The sequence below is a fragment of the Equus asinus genome, chromosome 25 (genome assembly GCF_041296235.1).
Source record: "Equus asinus isolate D_3611 breed Donkey chromosome 25, EquAss-T2T_v2, whole genome shotgun sequence".
In the NCBI taxonomy this organism is placed as follows: domain Eukaryota; kingdom Metazoa; phylum Chordata; class Mammalia; order Perissodactyla; family Equidae; genus Equus; species Equus asinus.
Genome location: NC_091814.1, coordinates 57328645 through 57349143, shown reverse-complemented (window position 1 = coordinate 57349143; position 20499 = coordinate 57328645). Strand labels below are relative to the sequence as shown.

Below are 20499 nucleotides of genomic sequence, written 5' to 3'. Positions count from 1 at the left end.
GCCATGCCCGCCCTGAGCCTTCGTACCTGGGCTAAGCAAGGCCTTCCAGGCTTCGCCTGGGTGGGCACTGCATTCAGGCTGCCCTATCAGTGACCCAAATCACCATGCTGTCCATCCCCGCCTTGCAGCCTGGCCCTAGCTCTGGAGAGAGATCAGGTTTCCTGGACTGCTCTTGTGTGTCTGTCTCTTCCCTCTCTTTTCCCTCTCTGGAAAGCCTGGGGCCACGCTTGGCGTGACTCAGGGCTCTCTTCGAGTAGGAGCAGGCTATTGATCTTTGAGTCAGTTTCTCTCCTGTCTTGCTCGGGAGCCTGAAAGAGCAGGAGCCAGGAAGTTGGAAGGGGGCAGACAGGCAGGAGTTTGTTCTCTGTGCTGCCAGGCCTGCCAGAAGAGCACAGGTCTAGGAGTCAGAAAACTGCTCATCTGGGCTCTTACCTGCTGTGTGTCCTTGACCGAGGCAGGTGATGTCTCTGGGCGTTCATCTCTCCCACTGTAAAATGAAACCAAGCCTGGACAAACAGGCATTTCTGATTCAAGACCTTCCTTTTCTACAAAGGGCAAAACTCTCCACGCCCAGACCGAAGTCTTTTTATCCTTGAATCTAGCTGTAGCTAAGTTCTGTCCTTCTACCCAGAGTGGCCAGAGGCAAAGAGACCTAAAAGGATCTGTCTTGTGGACAGGCACCCTTGAGGTTGGGAGTAAGGCAGGTTGTCAGATTTCCCATCTCCACCTGCCTGGAAGTTCAGCTCAGAAGTCCCTACTCGGCACCTTCCAAATCCACAATTCTGCTGCGTTCTAGGCCAGACACCAAGAAGGACTGGCTAGAGATGGCAAGGTCCGGGCTTCCAGGGAGTTTACCGTCTCCCAGGGAACGTGATTTCCCAAAGAGTTCTTGGGTCCAACCATAGGAAATCTCCAGTGTGCAGCCACTTTTGAAGGCAGTGTACAAAAGACGATTTAATATGGTTCAGGCTAATATTAATATTATTAGGCCTTTGAAATAAAGGACTACCGCAACACTGTGGGATGGAGAGGTGAGGTTTCATCTGAACTGTGGATTGGGTTTGGAGAAATTTGGATAAAGCTGCCCACTGCTAGGCCAGCCTGCCCTCCGTCTCAGTCCAGACTTTTGGCCCTGGAGGTAGACACGTTGGCTGAGCCGTTGTCCAGACTCTGGTTGAGGTTCCAGCGTTAGCCTTCCTGGTAACTGGTCAGGGCAGCTGCCCACGGGCGGAGAGAGTGCTGTCCGTCGATAATCTACTCTCCCTGTGCTCTGAGTGCTCTGCTTCATTCATGTCATGGGAGCTGAGGATGGAGGAACTGAGAAAGGAGGAATTAGGAATATTCACCCTCTTCTTTCTCCTCCTAGTGGCAGACATCAGCGGAAACACGCATTTGAAGCCTCATCTGGCAGAGGGAGATGTGACCTAGTGATGCTGGGAGCTGAAGGGGTGTTAGTAGGAATGTAGAGACCAGAATTTGGCAGAGTTCACTTGGAAATTATTCTTGGAGGAGGTGGTTGCCAAATAGGATTTGAATGAGGAGAGATTTGATGGAGGAGAGGATGGGGGATTTGATGGAGGAGAGTATGGGGGATTTGATGGAGGAGAGTATGGGGGATTTGATGGAGGAGAGGATGGGGGATTTGATGGAGGAGAGGATGGCGGATTTGATGGAGGAGAGGATGGGGGATTTGATGGAGGGGAGGATGGGGGATTTGATGGAGGGGAGGATGGGGGATTTGATGGAGGGGAGGATGGGGGATTTGATGGAGGGGAGGATGGGGGATTTGATGGAGGGGAGGATGGGGGATTTGATGGAGGGGAGGATGGGGGATTTGATGGAGGGGAGGATGGGGGATTTGATGGGGTGGGGGTTTGATGGAGCAGAGGGTGGAGGAGGTGGGAACGGCTGTGCTGCTGCATCCAGCTGAGGACACTGCGCATCACGGAGAGTCAGATGCTCTGCTAGGTAAGGGAGGCTGCCCCCATCGCCTTCTGCAATGCCTCCAGCCTTTGTCTGAGCCGGCACCAGTGTCGCTGGCAGGATGGCATCGCCCTAGCAGCATTCTGCTGCCCACCTGCTTTCCTGGTGCTCATGGACCATTAGGAAGATTTTTGATGTTTCCTCCCTGCTATCTGTACCACAGCCTTCTTTGTAGGGGGCACCCATAGGACCTCTGTTAGGGTGCTAGGACAGGCACAGCTGGCATCCAAACTTCCAGGGCTTTCTGACCTTGGTGCAGGAGAGCTCAGCCACCAGGCTTAGGGCTGGAGGGAGCTCCTTTTCCTGAGCTGGAGCATTTGAGATGGATGGAGTTGGAAAACTGGTCTAATTTCCCTCTTTCACAAGTGAGAAAACTGAAACCTAGAGACTCCCTCAAAGACGCCAGACCACAGTCCTGCACCCCATAACCGTGTGTCGGGCAACAACGGGCCTCACATATGACAGCCGTTCCATAAGATTAGTACCGTGCAGCCTAGGTGTGTAGTAGGCTACACCATCTAGGTTTGTATAAGTGCGCTCTGGGATGCTTGCACACCGACGAAATTGCCTGACAACACTTTTCTCAGAATGTCTCCCCGTCGTTAAGTGGCGTATTACTATAGTTTGGCAGTTTCAGGCTGAGCCATAGCTAGAGCCCAGTCCTCCCCATTCCAAGTCTGTGACTGGGCCCCTGACCCCATCAGTGCGTCATTGTGTGACCCAGATCAACACCAAACCTCCTTGGTACCCAGTTTCTCTACCCACATAACAAGAACCATTCCAGCCCCTCCAAGGATGGTGTGTGGCATGGGGAGGCATGTGCTAGAAGCACTTTGGCAGAAAGATGCTGGAAGCCACCAAAGCCTTGTGCCGTGATTGTTACCATCTCTCCTGCTATTAACAGTGAAGGGCGTTAGCACTGGAGAGAGTGCGCAGGAGCGCCCTGCCACCACCCTCATCACTGCTTGGCTCCCGCTGGAGCTGAGTTTCTCCTCTTGGTTCTTTCCACAGCTCCTCCCGGATGGTGGGCCTTGAGCTAGGAGAAACACAGCACTAGAGAGGGGAAGCAGAAGCCCTGGAAAGGGGTGGGCAGAGCCTCCCTCCTGCCTGGGCATCCCTGGCCCGGCCCTTTGCCCTGGGTGTGGCCCCTCTGAGAAGTCAGAGGAAGTGTGGAGGGGAAGCATTCTGACCTTCACGTCTTCCTCTGCAGCTGACTAAGCCAGCTTGGCTGCAAAGTTCTGATTTTGGGGGCTAAGAGTTAGCAGGGTGGAGCCGCTGTAAGGGGACAGCACAGGCTGATGTTATTGCCAGAGCCAATCTGTCATTCATTTGCTTGTTCACTTACTCATTTGTTCGTTCAGCAAACCTGAGCTGAGCACAAACTGTGTGCCAGGCACTGTGTTAGGATGTCGGGAGTAGTGGTGTCCAGGAGGCAGGGAGTGGCTCAGAATCGTCAGCTTGCAGCTCAAGGACAAGTGTGCTGAGCCTGGGGCCCGCGGAAAGCCCTGATGGTGGCAGTGTCCCAGAGAACTCGTATTTGTGTCTCTGGAGGACCTTTAATCCCTGACTTCAGGAGGATAAGACCTAGACTCCATACTCGACTGAGCTGCATGGGGCCTTGGAGACCACCGCAGGGCAACCGCTGTGTTACCAATAGACTGTGGCCTGATGGTGGAGGATTGCCCTTGTCCTTTGCCAGAGGAATCCTTCTCTTGGGCCAGGGCCTGGTGCTGAAGCGAGGTGTTCGTCCCTCCTGGTATATCCAGCCCTTGGGCTGGCACCCCAGTGTTGTCTGACTTTGCAGCCCCATGCGCACGTTCTGGAGCCTCTGAGTCTGATGGGGCAGACACATTTTGTTGCTGGGATGCCCAGAAGGGATCTGAGTGGAATCTTGGAATGAAAAAATAAACTTCCAGAGAAACCCTCTGGTTTCTCCTCTGATCCTTACTTCTCCTTTCGCCCCACCACCCTACTTTCCAGAGGCAGCGTGGTATTCCAGGATCAAAGAGTGGATTTGGTAGATAATGGTAGATACTATACACATCTTTCTCAAGCCTCAGTTTTCCCATCTGTACAGCGTGTATAATACCACCATTCTTCGTCCACCTGTAGAGTGTTGTGTTGGACAAATGAGATGTGGTAGCCGAAAGCATCCCATAAACACTCAAGTGCTAGAAATACATGAGGCTTGTTGTTCCAGTGCCCCTTCCCATTTCAGGCCCTTCTCTCTCCTGCCCAGCCTCTCGACCTCATCCCCAGCACATCCTTCTCTGTCCTCTTACTGTCCAGTCCAGAATCCTGCTTGCTGTGTCCCCGCTCCTTGCCTAGATCAAGACCAAAAACAACACTTGCTGCATCTTAAATAATGATAACAACAGAAGTAATAGTCCAAGCTAACATTCATTATGTGCTAGATATTAAACTTGGATTATCTCATTTAGTATTCCTAGCAGACAAAAAAGTCAATATTGTCTTCATTTTACAGACTAGTAAAGATCTATGTAAAACATAAGCTGAGGCGCGACCCTAGGCTAGCCCGTGTATGGATTTCCTCTTCCCATTGCTGAGTGACTGGTTGGTTGACAAGAACACAGAGAGATTCGAAAGCATTTATTGAATGTCGACTAAGTGCCAGCTGCTTTCAAATATGTCACAACAACCACCTTCTGAGGCAGGTACAGGGTTTGTCTTAGAGATCATCTGACTGCAAGAAGAGAAACCCACTCAAGGAAGCAGAAGTGAAGGAGGGCTTTACTTAAAGGGTACAGAGAAATATCACAGAACTCGGTGGAGGAGTGTCACCCCTGTGTGGACTGTGCCTTCTCTCTGACCGGGAGCATCTCTTCTCTGCTCCCTCGTCCACGTGCAACACCCATTGTGGTTAGCCAGGCCGCAGATCAGATCTGTATGACCTTCCCGCTGGGCTCTCCAAAGTAAGTTAACCCAGTCTCTCAGTCCACATATCAGAGATGCTGATTCCAGGTCCAGTGTCCACCCCTGCTCATTGTCTGTGGCCTGCTGGAGGGGAGTGGGGATGAAGCAGACAGGACTGTCCCTCCACCAGGGGCTGTGGGTGGGAGCAGATGTTTCTGGAGGGAAAGTCCTTAACTTTACGTGGCTTCAAACCCAGGTGTGCTCTTCGCTACACCAAACTGTCTCAAAGACATCCTGGAGATGTTGTCCTGGTTGCAGCCCTAAAGAAGGGGGCATGTGGTCGCCCCAGAATCTGCCGGTTCAGGTGGGCCTGGAAAAAATGAGTACCATTTTTGGATCCTGCTATATGCCAGGCCTTTTTCATACATTATCTTTAACCCGTACAACATGTCATTGTCCTTATTTTACAAATAAGAAAGCTAACACTGTGAGTTACGTAGCTGGCCCGGGCGTCTGGTGCCTAGTGCTTGCCCAGGCCTGTCTGACGCCAGGACCCATGCCCCTTCTGCTAACCAACACTACCTCACAAACAAAGAGACTTTTACTTTGATTCTGCTGGACTGTACGCCCCACAGGGCAAGGATTTTAGTCTTTCTGATCACTCATGTATCCCAAGCACCTAGAATAGTACCTGGCATATAGTAAGTACTTAATAAAAAATTGTTTGAGTAGATTTAGCTTGGTGTTGTCTGCAGTCCTGGGCTTCCCATGGTCAGAGGAAAAGGGGTGATATTGTAAGTTTGGAAAACGGACCACTGAAATAAGTTGGGGTAACGCTCTGGGTGTGCCTCTGGTCCCTACTCAACTCCCACAGTCTACTTTGATGGGGGACATTAGGAACAGTCCGTCAATGTGGAGGAATCTCAAGGATGGCCCCAGATCCCTCTGTTTCCTGTATGTCCCTCTGACCTAAGGCGCTCAGCCCTGGGAGGGGAGCAGGTGAAGATTTCCTAACACTGGGAAAATCCACTTAATGAGACTAGGAAATAGGATGCTGAGGTCTTCCATCATCACTAGAGAAAAGAACACTAATTTCCACTGCATTTTCAGCCCCAGGGGTCAGAGTTTCCAAATCCTGAATCTTTTCCAGGCCTTTCTCTCCACTGATGCTGGTGTCCTCTGGCACCCAGTCGGCCTTCCCGGTCCCAGCAGCATAGTATTATGTAAGAGCATAGATTTGGGAGAGTCACATGGAACTGGGTTCAAGTCTGCCTGGCCAGCCGTGTGACCATGGACAAATTATTTAACCTCCCAGACTCAATTTTCTCACATTCCAAGGGCCTGGCCCCTAGTAGATGCTCACTGTATTTTAATTTTTCCTCTTCCATCCCTGCATGTCTCCCTTCTTCCTTCTGTGAATCCTGGCACAAGCCAGCCCCCCGTTCCCTGCTCACCTTTGGGCTCAGCACATTTACAAAGGAGTCATGGCCCATTATCCCGCAAGAACTGAAAGGCCCAGAGGCCCCAGCCCCTTGCACCTCTCCACCCAAGAGCTGCAGGGGCTCCATCGTTTCCACACAACGGGTCACCCTCTGGGTGCCAGCTATAGGACTGTGCTTGATGTTTACACAAGAGTCCTGGCGAAACAAGGCGGAGCGGCAGGCGGAGCGCTGCAGCCCCCCGGCCTGCCCCTGCCCTGCCCACCCCCCCTCCCGGGTGCCGTGTGGGAAGAGCCAGTGCTGGGAATCTCTTGTTGATGGAGGGAGCCAGACTGAGTGATGATGCTCTCCTTGCTCGCGGACGCTGTGGCCCAAGGATGCCATCACTATTTGGTCACCCAGATCAGCTGCCAGCTGCCACTGGAATTGAGCAGGCCACTTGATAAACAGGCAGGGGGGTCCCAGTCTGGGCTCTCCTCTTCCCTCCCCAGCACATACCACACAGCAACTTAAGCTGGTATCAAGTGGCCGCTTGGACAAGGCAATGCCTGAGCCGGCACTTGCCCTCTCGGAGCTGGAAGGGACTCGGCCTTGAGAGTCTGGGTTGGGTCCCAGTCCTTATTCCTGCTTCCTGTGGATCACTTAAGTGCTCAGGCTCTCTTTGAGTAGGGGAGATTCTCCAGCCTCTTCCCAGCTTCTCAGGGATGGCATCCAGTGATGGGAGATGCTTTCAGAGGAAGGGAGGGTGTGAACATTGGCTGAGAGTTCCCATGAGCAGGCCTGCGGCGGCGTGGTTGCCGGGATGCGTCACCTTGTTGGTTCTGGCTGCAGCATCAGCTGAGCCCACTCACAGCCTGTGAGCTGCTTGGAAGGAGGAGTGATGCCTTGGCCACCTCTGTATACCCAGGGTTTAGCACAGCCCTTGGCTCATAGAATGATCGTCCATAAACATTGGGTGGATGGATGGATAACCGAATAAACAAATAGAAATTATTCTTTAGGGTCAAGATCACAGCGAAACTGACCTTCTTCCTTCCAGGGTCCCCGTCCCTGTTCAGTGCTTCACCATCTCGTGCCTGAGTAATTGCAGAGGCCACTTAATGACGGGCAGGGTGGTCTAGAGGAACGCGTTCTGGGTTAAAAGTTGGGAGACCCGGGACTTGAACCATTTAGGTTACTCTATGGCTGTTGGGAAATCACTGAATCTTTCTGGGCTTCCATTTGTTCATGCGTAAAACGAATAGTTTGGCCTAAATAGACTTCAAGGACGTTTCAACTCGCAAATTCTTTGCCGCCTCCTACCCAGACAACCCTGCAGATTAATTATAGTTGGTTACCAAAATTTAAAAATAAGATTTCACATAGAAATCCAGATTTCTTGCTTCTTCTCAAACATCGGAAGCTCTGACAGTATTGGCCTCCGTTTTCTCCATGGCGGCAGTTAGCAGGAGCTGAGTCACTGCTGCCCGGTCCAGACAAATGTGTACTTGTAGGTTGCCACAGTCTCCTCCCCTCCCTGTTGCCTGATGCTCAGCCTGCTTCGCTCATTTTTGTGCCCGCCTGGACCCTATAGGCATTTGAATTGAATTTGCAAACTTAGAATGGGGAAAAGGAGACTCCTAATAGTGGAGGTGAGGGCCCCTAGGATGGGGTGACAGCCCTGGGAAGAGTTCTCTTGCTCAGGTGGGCTTATGTGGACAGGCTAGGGGATCTTCCTGGGAAGTTGGTGACTGGGGTGTGAAAAGAAACGGTGGCCAGTGCCGCAGGAGACTTTGCTCAGGGCCTTGGCCTCCCGGAATTGCTGAGCCCTTGTCTGAGGAAGCAGTCCCCGCCCCAGCTCCCCCTCCTCAGACCTGCGCAGGGAGCTTGGGTGGCTCCTGGGGCCTCCTCGGCATAACTCTTTGTGGCCCCTACTTCGAGGAGGGGAAGAGGGCTGGGGCTCCATTTCAGAACCTTGGCAATGGTGGGAATTCCCTTGTCACTTGTTCTGTTATCCAACCTTCAATAGTGTCTGGCACAAAACAGACCGTTGGAAGGCCAAACCGCTTAAGTACAATGTAAGGCAGCCCAGAATCCAGCTCTATTCAGATCAGTGAAGTGCACGGGCTCCTGTTCCCTCGCTCAGCCGGGCTCACGCACCTGTTATGTGAACAGCTGCGCTGCAGAGCTCCCCGGGAAGGCGCAGAGCCCACATCCCGCGTCTGACTGGGAGCTGACTCATGCCCAGTGTAAGCCGGGGTTGCTGCACCCTCCTCTCCTCGGTCAGCCTGCCTGAGCCCTGGGCGGCTCTGCCTCTCTGCTGCCTTGACCAGGTGGGGCATCCCGTTACCTGCCTGCAGAATCTTTTCTTTGTACTTCCTGGTTTGTGTGCTTTCTTGAGCCTGTTGCTTACAGCTCGATCAGTTATTCTGTGGCCTGATCTAGTCTTATATGGTTTTCTTCCTTCTAAAAGCATCTGTATTTTCTTTCCTCAGCCTTGCATTCCTCACGTCATCACTCTTCATTTGACACCCTTCCTCCTGAATATTTCTCTTCTCCTATGGACATCGACATGTCTGAACTCCCGTTTACATTGTGACTCTTTTTGCCCCACTCACTTTCAGAGACTTCGCACGTTCAGGGGCCTTGCACTGTTTTCCGTCTCCTTTAATCCAAATGGTAGATTTTGAGCAAAGTGATTCTTTATTTTTTTAAGATTATTTACTTTCCTCCCTGAGTATAAAAGTAATACTTAAATGTGTCTAGCCGGGGCTGGTCCCGTGGCCAAGTGGTTAAATTCGTGCTCTCGCTTTGGCGGCCCAGAGTTTCGCCAGTTCGGATTCTGGGCACGGACGTGGCACCGTTCATCAGGCCACGTTGAGGCGGCGTCCCACATGCCACAGCTAGAAGGACCCACAACTAAAAATACACAACTGTGTACCTGGGGACTTTGGGGAGAAAAATGAAAAATAAAATCTTTAAAACAAAAAACATGGTTAAAAAAAAAGTGTCTAGCATTTACTGAGCACTTACTGTCTATCAGGTACCACGCCAGATGCCGAAATCGCAGGCCTCAGTTCCTCCTCGGGACAACTCTGTGAGGAGGTTGTCCTTCCTATTCTCTTTTTCCAGAGAAGAAGCAGGCTGAGAGAGAGAAAATATTTTATCCAAGGTCCCACAGCTACTAAGTGGGGGACGTGGAATTCAAACCATGCCTCTTGAACTCCAGAGTCTGAGCTCTGTGCTGCTTCCGTACAAGATCATTCTAGAAAGTTTGGAAAATGCAGAAAAGCATAAATTAATAAGTAAGACTTCCATAAATCTAGAGATCACTGTTAACATTTTGGTGCACTTTCTTTTATTCATTTATATATGTGGGTGAGTATACATGTTTTTTTAACAAAATTGGGAATACGTTGCATATCAGGTTTTTAATGCAAATTTTTTCCTACCCAGTACGATATCATCAGGAAAACTACATCCTAAGGAATTGGCCACAAGTCAGTCCCAAACGTGGTCCATGGAATCCATTAATAGCAGGCCACTAGAGGCAAAAGTTCAGTGTGATTTTAGAATGAAATAAAGAAACTGGTGCCCACAGACTTGGCCCTGAGAGCGGGTAGTCTGGAGTCAGCCGGGGCCGGCGCAGTCGTGGGACCCTGAGATGCAGAGATGGCGGGGAAGCTCAGGACTCTGGACTTGATTTGAGAACTTCCTCCCTCCCTCTGTGTCTCCATCCCACGTGAGGTGCAGGCCGACTGGGCTTGCAAGGTGACGTTTACACAGGCTCGGCTCGGGTCAAGCCTTCTGGAAGAAGATGTGGAGCCCTCCGCGTCAAGCCCCTATAAACCTGTGGGGATTACTCCTTAATGGCAGAGAGGCCGCTCCTCCTGCCGGGTCTGTGCTCGCACGCCAGCCTTACACTCTCCACCTTTGTTCTCTGAAATAGTATGGTGGGAAAGGAGCTGAGTATATTTTATCTTGGGCTGTATTTTAAAAGAAAAGAAACTTTTTTTCACTCATCCAATAATAGAGCAGGAAGGGGCAGAGGGAAGGAAGGTTGTCACTACCCTGAAGATAGTCGGGCAGACGAAGGGCTGAGGCAGACAGGGCTAGCGTGCGTGCCAGACAGAGGGTCCCGGGCTCACCGTAGGTGATGCCCCCCCCCCCCCCGCCCCGGGGGTCAGGGTGCTTGGGGGTGACAACCTGAGGCGCCAGCCTCTCGGAGGTTGTGCCAACCAGCTCGTATAAGTTTAGGAGTGACAAAGAAGTGAAATAGTGTTCCAGGAAGAATAAAATCATCTAATAAGTAGTAGTAGATTAGAGTTAACATTAAAAACTGTAAAAAAAAAATTGCTATAAGGGATAGAAATGCTTTCTTATTTGTTTGTTTTTGTTTTTGAGTTAAAATGAAAATTCCTTTATTAAATGTCATAAATAACAAACACACAAAAAAAGAGTGACAGAGAGTCCTGGTGGCCTCCATGGCAGATAGAGGCTTGTCTAAAGAATGTTGGCACGTGCTCAGTGCAGGCTTAGGGCTGGGACGTGAAGTTTCGGGTTCATCCACGTGTTGTACCACTTGGCTGTGTGACTCTGGGGAAGCCTTCCACCACTCTATGCCCATAGTCTGTCCCCTGGCCCACAGGGAGGTGTCACCCCTGCCCCTTCCCCCTTCCTAGGCCATCTTATGGAGGTAGATGAAAATAATGGAGAGAGATGCTTTGGGTTTCCGTTATGAATACAGAGGCATCTTCATTATTACTCTGGTTACCCAGAGCCTCCTGCAACAGCACAGGAAGAGAAAGGGTGTTATCATGGCCTGTGTCACTTAATTGCTAAACTGCAGCCGTTCATTCTCCTTGAAATATCAGATAATATAATCCTGAGTACCTTACAGGGTTATTACAAGAACCACAAGGGGCGATGGATGTGAAAGTGCTTTGTACACCATGGAGTCCCTACAAATATGCAGATGACTTATGAAGATTCTTGGATGAAAGCCCCTACTCCTCACCCCACTCCTTGGAGGTTTGGAAGGCCTTGTCTCCAGCTCTCGTAAAGCTCGAACCCTCTTTCTTGGGTCGGCAGGCTCTCCATGCCGCAGATGGAAGGGTGAGCCCCAGCAAGTGTGAATTACTTGCTCAAAGAGGGTGAAGAATCCGGGACTCTCGAGGTGCTAAAAAGAGCCCTTAACTGAGTTCCACTCGTGACCATGCCACCAGCTGGCAGTGTGACCTTGAGCAAGTCCCTTAACCGCTGAGCCTCAGTTTCCTCATTTGTTTCCAACCACAGAGGATCCGTATGACAATCTAGGGGGAAAGTATGGCATCTAAGTAGAAGTGTTTTGAGAAGCTGAAAGCACTATACATGTGCGAGAGGACCTTGTTAGAGCTCAGAGGGGTTCCCGAGGATGCTGGGATGAGCCGTGTCTGTCTGACACCAGAAGCCTGAGAATCCTGTTCTGTCCAAACTGGGGGGGCTGTAAGTCACCCTGTCATACAGAAAACCTGAGGCCAAGGAAACCACGTTGTCCCGTTTGCACCCTGTCCAGGCCACACTCCCTGCTCTGGGGCTCAGGGTCCCCACGGCGGGTGAGGGGTGGCTCCGGTTTACCTTTCTGTCATCCCAGTGTTGCTGAGTGAGGACCAATGAGATCATTCGCTCTGTATAAACTTTAATAGCCTGTGTTCAAGCATCTCCGACTTACCAGCCTTCCCTGCCACTGGGCTGTAGACAGTGTCTTTCATGCTAACACCCCAGAATCACTGCATTTTTGTCTGGGCTCTCTGATCTCATGCCTCCACTGACGGTCAACACCTCTGAAGCTCGGGGCCCCGTTCACAGCGGCCCTGGCAGCTCAGGGACAGGGCTTTCTGGAGGAAACTGCTGGGAAGTCGGCTGAGCCACCGAAACCGCAGACACGTCAGGGAGGCGGGTGAAGGGCGGGGATCCTCCCGGGCGTGGGGCGCGGGGGGCCGGGGCGCGGGTCGGGCAGAGGCGCTGAGTCACCGCTGCAGCCCTGGGGGGCGGCCCGGCTCGTGCCTGGGTGGGGCCGCCGTCAGCTGTGGGACCCAGGAAGTCTCAGCGGAAAGGGCTTTGGGTTCTCTCTAAGCTGTTTTACTTTGGATCCAGGAGGAGCCTTAGGCCTGGCCCCCACTTGCCAGTGCCTCGGGTCTTTCTCTGATTTGAAATGAATGCCTCCTCCCCACCCCCGCCAAGCAGGAGACCAGGTCACTGCCAGCCTCTCCCTCCCGCCTGCCTTCTGTGGCGCTCCCCGCTTCTGGCTGGCTGGTGCCTAGAGGAATAATGCAGATGGACCCTCTGCCCTGCTTCTTTTTACTCCCCCCGCCCAAGAAAATCTGAATTTCTAAATTGATTGGTATTTTCTTTTTTTCCCTTCTTCTCCCCAAAGCCCCCTAGTACATAGTTGTATATTTTAGTCGCAGGTCCTTCTAGTTGTGGCGTGTGGGACGCCGCCTCAGCATGGTCTGATGAGCGGTGCCCTGTCAGTGCCCAGGATCCAAGAGGCCAAACCCCAGGCCTGCGAAGCAGAGCTCGCGAGCTTAACCACTGGCCTCCGGCTGGCCCCTGATTGATACTTTCTTATTAGGCTAGTATGGCCAAATGCAATATATTGGCTCTGTTGTCAAATGACAGTTTTATACCATGAAATTGACAACAGAAGTTCTCATCTTAAAGGGTCTCCCTAGTTTTTGGTAGATCCATGGCTATCTTTGATCATGCAGATTAATAAATGTTGCTGGCAGACATAGTGGAAACCTATTTTCCTTTCTTTTCCTCTCATTTCTAGCTCTCTTCCTTTTTCTTTATTTCTCAGGTGCAAAAAATTGGATGAATTAAAATCCATGGTTTATGATACTTTTTTCACTGGTTTATGCATGTCTCTCTTTTCTTGCTTATTTATATAGGTTATTTATGTATTTTAAAAACCTAATGAAGATCTCTGAACCCACCACCCAAGCCAAACACGAGATCACTACCATAACTTGCATCAACCATTGTGTCTTTTCTATCCCTGTGCCCCCACCTCATCACCCATCACAATCTCTAGCCTGAATTTTGTGTCTACCATCCCCTTGCTAAACATACCTATGCCTAAACACGTATTTAGTTTTGCTTTATATTCTTTATTAAGAATATGTACTATGTACAGTCTTCTGGGACTTGCTTATTTTCATTTGATATAATACTAAGACTCATCCTTGTTGAATGCAAATGTAGTTCATTCACTTCTGTTGCTATATAATATTCCACTGGGGGAGACGTCACCATTCTTCACCATTATGAACAGTACTACCACAAATATTCCTGCTCAGTCTCATGGGCAAATCTCTCCTGGGTATAGATCTCAGAAGACACTTGCTAGATCTTGGTCTGTGAACATTCAACTTTACAAGGTAATGACAGGTGGTTTCCCAGTACATTTGTAGTAGTTTTGCTCCCGCCAGTGACGTGTAAGAGATGCTGTTGATCCCCTCCTCTCAAGTATTTGGTAACATCAGACTTTTTAATTTTTGCCAGCTGAATGGTGTAAATAATATCGCTGTGTTCTTGATTTGCATTTCCCTGATTGCCAGTGAAGTTGAGCTACAGAAATAACACTCTGCAGATCAGATCCCCAAAACTGCAGACGTTGGAGTTATTGGATCTAGAAAATAAAAAAATATGTTCATATGTTAACAGAAATAAGAAGATATTAAAGAATGATGAAGGGAAATGAAACTCAATTGAGCAGGCAGATATCCAAAGAGATCTTCTAGAAATGAGGAATACAATAAAGGAAATTAAAAATTCAATGAATAGGTTAAAATAGTATATTACAGCTGAAGATAAAATTAGTAAATTGAAAGATATTTCTGAAGAAATTACGTAGAAAATGGAAGATGGAAGAGATGAGATGGAACATGTGGAAGAAGTTTAGAGGCGTAGAAAATAGAGCAGGGATTGGCAAACTTTTGCTGTAAAAGGCCAGATAGTAAATATTTTAGGCTTTGTGGCCCATATGGTCTCTGTCATAACTACTCAATTCTGTCATTGTGGTGTGAAAGCAGCCGTAGATAGTATATAAGTGAAGGGGTGCAGCTGTGTGCCAGTAAAACTTTATTTACAAAAAAAGGCAGCAGGCCAGTTTTGGCCCATGTGTTATAGTTTGCCCACCCCCGGAATAGAGTAAAAAGATCCAAATATACACTTAATTAATGCTCCAGAAGGAGATAATAGAGAGACTAGGAGTATGACAATGTTTGAAGAAGCAATGGTCAAGAACTGATGAAGTGCGATCGTTCTATTTATGAGGCCTAAGGAATCCCAAGAGTGATAAATTAAATTCACACTAGACACACCATAATGAAACTAGAAAACACCAAGGATAAGTAATTTTAAAGTAAACCCAAGGGGTGAATGGCCTTCAAGGGACTGAGAATTAGAGGGACAACTGATTTCTCAACCTCAACAATAAAAGCCAGAAGACAGTGGAATATCTTCAAAGCGCTGAGCTAGTTGCCGCCGGCCTGGCTCCGGGGCAGCAAACGCCTCCACGCGGGAGAGCGGAGGAGAGCCCTTTGCAGACACACGAAGGCAGCAGTTTCTACCTGTAGGCCCTCCACTAAGGCAACGTTGAAAGAAAATAGTTCAAGACGAAAAAAAGTACCTAAAAGTAAGGTCTGAAATTCAAGAAGGAATGATGAGTAAAGGAAATTGTGAACGTGGCACTAAATCTGAATATTGATGGCAGGGAAAAGAAAGACAGCAATGTCTAATTTAGAGGGATACAATGAAGCATGAATAAAATCCCCAGTAACAATGGCATGCAAATGGAAGGTGAGTAATTGGGGTCTAAGAGTTTTAAGGTCCTCGCATTGTTTGGGAAGAGGTTACAGATAGTGATTATCAGAAATTTTTAAGTTAAATATACATGTTAAGATTTCTAGGCTAACACTAAAAAACCAGGAATAATGTAACTTCCAAACTAGTAGAGGGGAAGAAAATAGAAAGAAAAGGGAAAAACGAATGAAGACGGTAGGAAATGTGGCAGTTAAAAACTGTTAAGGCTGTGAGATAGAAGAAACTAGTAACTATTACCATTTATTGAGTAGCTACCATGTTATTTTGATTCATTAATTTTCATAATTTCATGTAGTGTATGTAAGAGTGCCAGGCACAAAGTAGGCATTAAAATTTATAGTTTCTATTATTACTCTATTTCTGTTCTTAAAACAAGGTCTAGAGCTTAGTAAGCACTCATTTACTGAAGGATGAATTAAATGGGAGTGAGTACTGATTCCTGTCTAAAGGCAAGCAGACTGAGGCTCTGAGAAACAGCTTGATGAAAGGAAAAGCCTCAGGGGGCGTGAGCCTGAAACGAGCCTCTTCTCCTTAGGAACTTGTGGTATGAAGTGTAACATGCCCCTCGGTTTTCTTATCTGTAAAAGTCAGTCAGACAGCGCGTGACAAATAATAGTGCTCACTAGCTGGGAGATGCTATGGGGCGGGGGCTTGTCCAGCCACAGAGCTTGGATTCCAGTGCAGGTATTTGGAATCCGTCCGCGGGCGGTGTGCTTTCCCTCTCTTCTCTAATGCAGAAGCGTCATCGAATAGCTGAGAATGTGAGCTTTGGATTGAGGCAGACCTGGGTTCCTGCCCCGGCTTGACCACTAAGTCACTGTAGGACTTTGGGCCTGAGTTCCTTCAGCTGTTGAGAGGGGATCAAAATAGCTCCCACAAAGGGTGGTTGTACGATTGTGAGAATGCGTGCCAGTCCCTTTGGTGGGAGAGATCACAAATTAGGTCCCAGTGTCCTATAGGAGAGTAGGAGCTGATAAGTAGGCTCTGAGGGAGCAGGAAGAAGAGAAGGGTTTCTGACACTGGAAAAGAGATTGCTCTAGATGAACTTACGTCCTCCCACCGTACGGTGTTCATTTCTTCCTTATGCGGAAGCAGGGGAAACGCTGCAGTGTCACCCACTCACCTTCCGACTGGCGAGCAGGCCCCTGCTGGCTCCAGATCCAACAGGTGAAATGGGCTGATTGACAGCATTGAATCAGAACCACAATAATTACATCTGAGTGCTTACTATGTAGCAGCGTGGAGTGCTTCTACACTGATTATGTAATTATCTCAAAATCTTGTGAAATATTTTAAATGGGGTTACTATTATTGTCCCCATTTTATCAATGCCAACACTGAAGAACAGACACGTTAACTCACTTTCCCAAGGTCAAACAGGTAGTGACGGTAGATCTGGGATTTGGGTCTCTCTGCCCACAGAGCCTGTCCTCTTGGTCACTGCACTGGACTTTAAGAGCTGGCTGGTCCCTGAGAAAAGAGCCCTCACGTCTGGAAGACACCCTCAAAGCGATGCTGGGGAAAAAGTGGCCTTTGCCAAACTTGGGTTTGTGTTCTGGCTCTGCTTTACTGTACGGCACTAGACAAGGTATTTAACAGTTTCTTCTCTGTAAAATGGGGGCGGTATTATTCATTGCCCAAGTTTGTTGGGAGGATCAAATGAGATAATAGATGAGATGCTCAGAAAACCTGGAGACCCTGTATTTTCCTCATGGGTCAGGAATGCCTTAGCTGTACCCGCTCTAAGCAGATGCCTGTGTGCTCTGAACTGATGACAGGGCGACTGGGAATGTGAGGAGATGAAAGCTGACTTTTTCCTCTGCTTCTTGAAAAGGTGACTTGTCCTTTGCCTTCATCGCCATTCGATCCATCCCCCCACCCCCCTGCTCCCCTGCCAACCCCCATACACACATACACGTAGAGCGTGGTATCCGGAAAGCCCAGGCTGGCTCCCCTCCCCTCGGCCTCCCCACTCAGCCTCCCCAGGTCACCTGTTGGGTTGTTTGATGTTGTTCAGGCCCTCCCTGGGCTCCCAGCCCTGGGCAAGTCAGAGGCCACATCTGTGCCACTGGGCCTCCACCTGCGTCACCAGGATGGGGCTGAGCTCCGCAGTCCTGAGCTGAGTCCTGCTCTTCCCTTCTCACCTGTCTGCACCGGCTCTAGTCCATGGGCTTTCCTGTCTTCTTTTTGAAAAACCTTTTTTATTGTGGTAAAATATACAGAACATAAAATTTACCCTTTTAACCAGTTTTAAATGTACAGTTCAGTGGCATTAATTATATTCACTTTGTTGTGCTACCATCACCACTGTCCATTTCCAGAACTTTCTTATCTTCCCAAATAGAAACTTTGTCCCCATGAAACACTCCTTCCCTGTACCCTTCCGCCCCGCCCTGGCAGCCTCCACTCTCCTTCCTGTCTCTGTGAATGTGCGCCCAGAGGAAGCGCTGCGTGTAAGTGGGTCTTGCACTGTTTGTCCTTCATGTCTGGCTTCTTTCACTCAGCGTAATGTTTTCGAGGTCCATCCGTGTTGTGGCATGTGTCAGAATTTCATTCACTAGGGGCCGGCCCCATGGCCGAGTGGTTAAGTTCTCGCGCTCCGCTACAGCGGCCCAGGGTTTTGCCAGTTCAGATCCTGGGCATGGGCATGGCACCACTCATCAGGCCATGCTGAGGTGGCACCCCACATGCCACAGCTAGAAGGACCCACAACTGAAAATATGCAACTATGTACCGGGGGCTTTGGGGAGAAGATGATGACGGGGAAGAAAAAAGATTGGCAACAGATGTTAGCTCAGGTGCCAGTCTTTAAAAAAAAAAAGAATTTCACTCCTTTTCAAGGCTGAATAATATTTCCTTGTGTGGCTGGACCACATTTTGTTTATGCATTGGTCTGTTGATGGACGCTCTCTTTTCTGTACTCAGGCGTCTTTGGCTGTATCGTAATTTGCAGTCATATGGAGAGAGCAGCCTGTTCTTGCCTTGAAGCAGGAAATTGAGGAGGGTGCAGCCGAGGGTGCTGTGTGTAGGCTCTGCTCCTTTTTTTGTCCTTCCCTCTCTGTTTCTCTCCCTCTTACACCTCCTTAATGCACCAGGAGCTGCACAGCCTCTATTTGAACCGCAGTCTGTACCCTCAAGGTGTCCATGTGCTACGAGGATGACACACACTGACATCACACATACCCTCAGCATGTCTCACAGTTACTCCTGAGAGGAAGTAGGGGAGCCTCTATTAACCCTCTGAGTTCATGAGGACAGGAATCCCCCAGCTTCAGTGTCAGACTGGGCCTAAGATTATCCAACTGCTGTGTACAGTCTGCTCTCTTACTTTCTTCTTCCTGGCTTCTTGCCACCTTTTTTTTCTTTTTGTTTTTTTGGTGAGGAAGATTGGCCATTAGTTATCATCAGTTGCCAATCTTCCTCTTTTTTTTCCTCTCCCCAAAGCCCCCAGTACATAGTTGTATATCGTAGTTGTAGGTTCTTCTCGTTTTTCTGTGTGGATGCTGCCTCAGCATCGCTTAATGAGTGGTGCATAGGTCCGTGCCCAGGACCTGAGCCGGCTAACCCTGGGCCAGCAAAGCAGAGCACATGAACTTAACCACTTGGCCATGGGGCCAGCCCCCTCCTCCACTTTCTTTATAGGACCTTGTAGTATGTCTTAGCTTCTTCTAGGCTCTTTCTGTGGTTTCATGGCCTTAACTGAGTCATATAACCTTTAAGACCAAGTCTTACAAGCTCTGTAGAAAGCATAATACTGTCTGTCTGTCTGTCTTAAAAGACTGTCCCAAAGATCATACGTCAGAGTGCTTTGAAATTGAAACATTACTCAGATGTGTGTTCTTACCACAACCGTCTTTGATTCTCATGAACTTTTCTGTGTTTCTGCTGAGTCTTGCCAACGCCACTTAACAGGGAACCTCAGGAAGCCAGATTCCCCAGATACAGTGGCAGAAGTTGGATATTCTGGAGAAGTCCGTGAATGGGGAGTACCAAAGTCTTCCTGGTACAGAGAGCCCAGGATCCAACCCAGGACTGAGAAGGAGAGGAACAAGGTTGCTAGAGGCACTGGGAGCCTCTCACCAAGGGGCAGCCTCGGTTTGCCTCCATCATTCAATAGCTTCTTAATGCAATTGATCTTCATCCAAGGGCAATGGGCCTTTGTACACAAGAGAAGTATTAATCCTATCAACTTCTATATGAGGTAGGCTCCTCTAATTATCTCCATTTTTCAGATGAGGAAATTAAGGCCCAGGAAGAGTGGATTTGGAGGAGGGTGCACTGAGGGAAAGGCGAGCCTAGTGCTTCCTGGGAAGAACTGTTATGGGAGATCCTGTGAGCTGTGAGAGGCGGGAGCGGCCAACACTGGGCAGCTCTGGCCCCAGGCAGAGCTCCAGGAGTGCCTGGGCCCACAGGGCTGGCTGCTCTGGCATCTTCAGCCCTTGCAGTGCCTCCCCTGGTCAAACTGGATTCATATCTGGTTTTCTTCCTTAGATATTTCTTACGGTCTGGTGGCCCAAGGTAATGTGCCAGCTTGACGGTTAGGTGCAGCAGCCAGCTCATAAGCCACTTTTATAAAGCTGTTAGGAAGGTGCCTCCTTCAGATGAGTACAGCCCATGGGGGCGTGGCCCACCCAGCAAAACCTAGGGTGTTTCATCTCCCAACTACCTCCTTACCTGGTGCCTGTGTTCAGGGCACACTGCACACCTGTATGTGGCAGCTCAGGAAAGCCCTAAGAAGCCCCGTTTGCTCAGGGTGTGGGCCCGGACCCATTCTGGGGAGGCCCACACTGTGAGCGAGCTCCGCCCAGTAGCAGCTTGATGGCTGCTGTCTGGCTGCAGGGAAGACCCTGGAGCTGTTGGGGGCACACAGGTGAACGGGGAAGGGAGGTATCCCGCCTTTCATTTGACACCTAACACAGCTTTCTTGGCGTCCTTTGCCTCTGCCTGTGTCCGGCTTTCCCATCTAGATCGTATCACCTCTTTGTCGCAGTGCCCAGCACGGGGCTTGACTCACAGGTGCTTCATTGTGAAATGAGGGGGTTTGTGTTAGACTTTCCCCAAAGGGCCCCCATGGCTGTGACCCTGGGATTCTATGAGATGTTTGGTGGAGTTGGTAGGGAAAGCAGGGGATCTGATCCCTGAAGAGGCCAGGAACTTACCAGCTGGTGCACTTACTATGATGAAATTGTGGTGAGGTCCGGCCTGCCTCCTAGCTTGTGGTCAGTCAACCCCTGGCCCCTCTCTGCTTTGAGACGGTAGCAGAGTGTCTGTGGTACTGAACCTACGAAGGTACCACAGACGCTGCTTCTGGGTGTAGCAGAGTCCTGAGCAGCTGTCTCCCTTCCCTCTCTCCAGT

At 49.6% G+C, this 20499-nt stretch overlaps 1 protein-coding gene across 7 annotated transcripts in view; it reads left to right on the top strand.

The window, feature by feature from the left end:
- The window catches only part of ATP2B4 (ATPase plasma membrane Ca2+ transporting 4), a 97555-nt gene that overhangs the window by 7112 nt on the left and 69944 nt on the right, over positions 1 to 20499 (top strand). Inside the window, exons 2-3 of one of the 7 annotated variants that reach the window (XM_070497930.1) lie at positions 16566 to 16731; positions 19056 to 19344. The exons of 5 other annotated variants lie outside the window; for them this stretch is intronic. The gene's annotated coding sequence lies outside the window, so the exon portion shown is untranslated. The remainder of the gene's footprint in view (positions 1 to 16565; positions 16732 to 19055; positions 19345 to 20499) is intronic. One more of the 7 variants, XM_070497931.1, reaches the window with a different exon arrangement.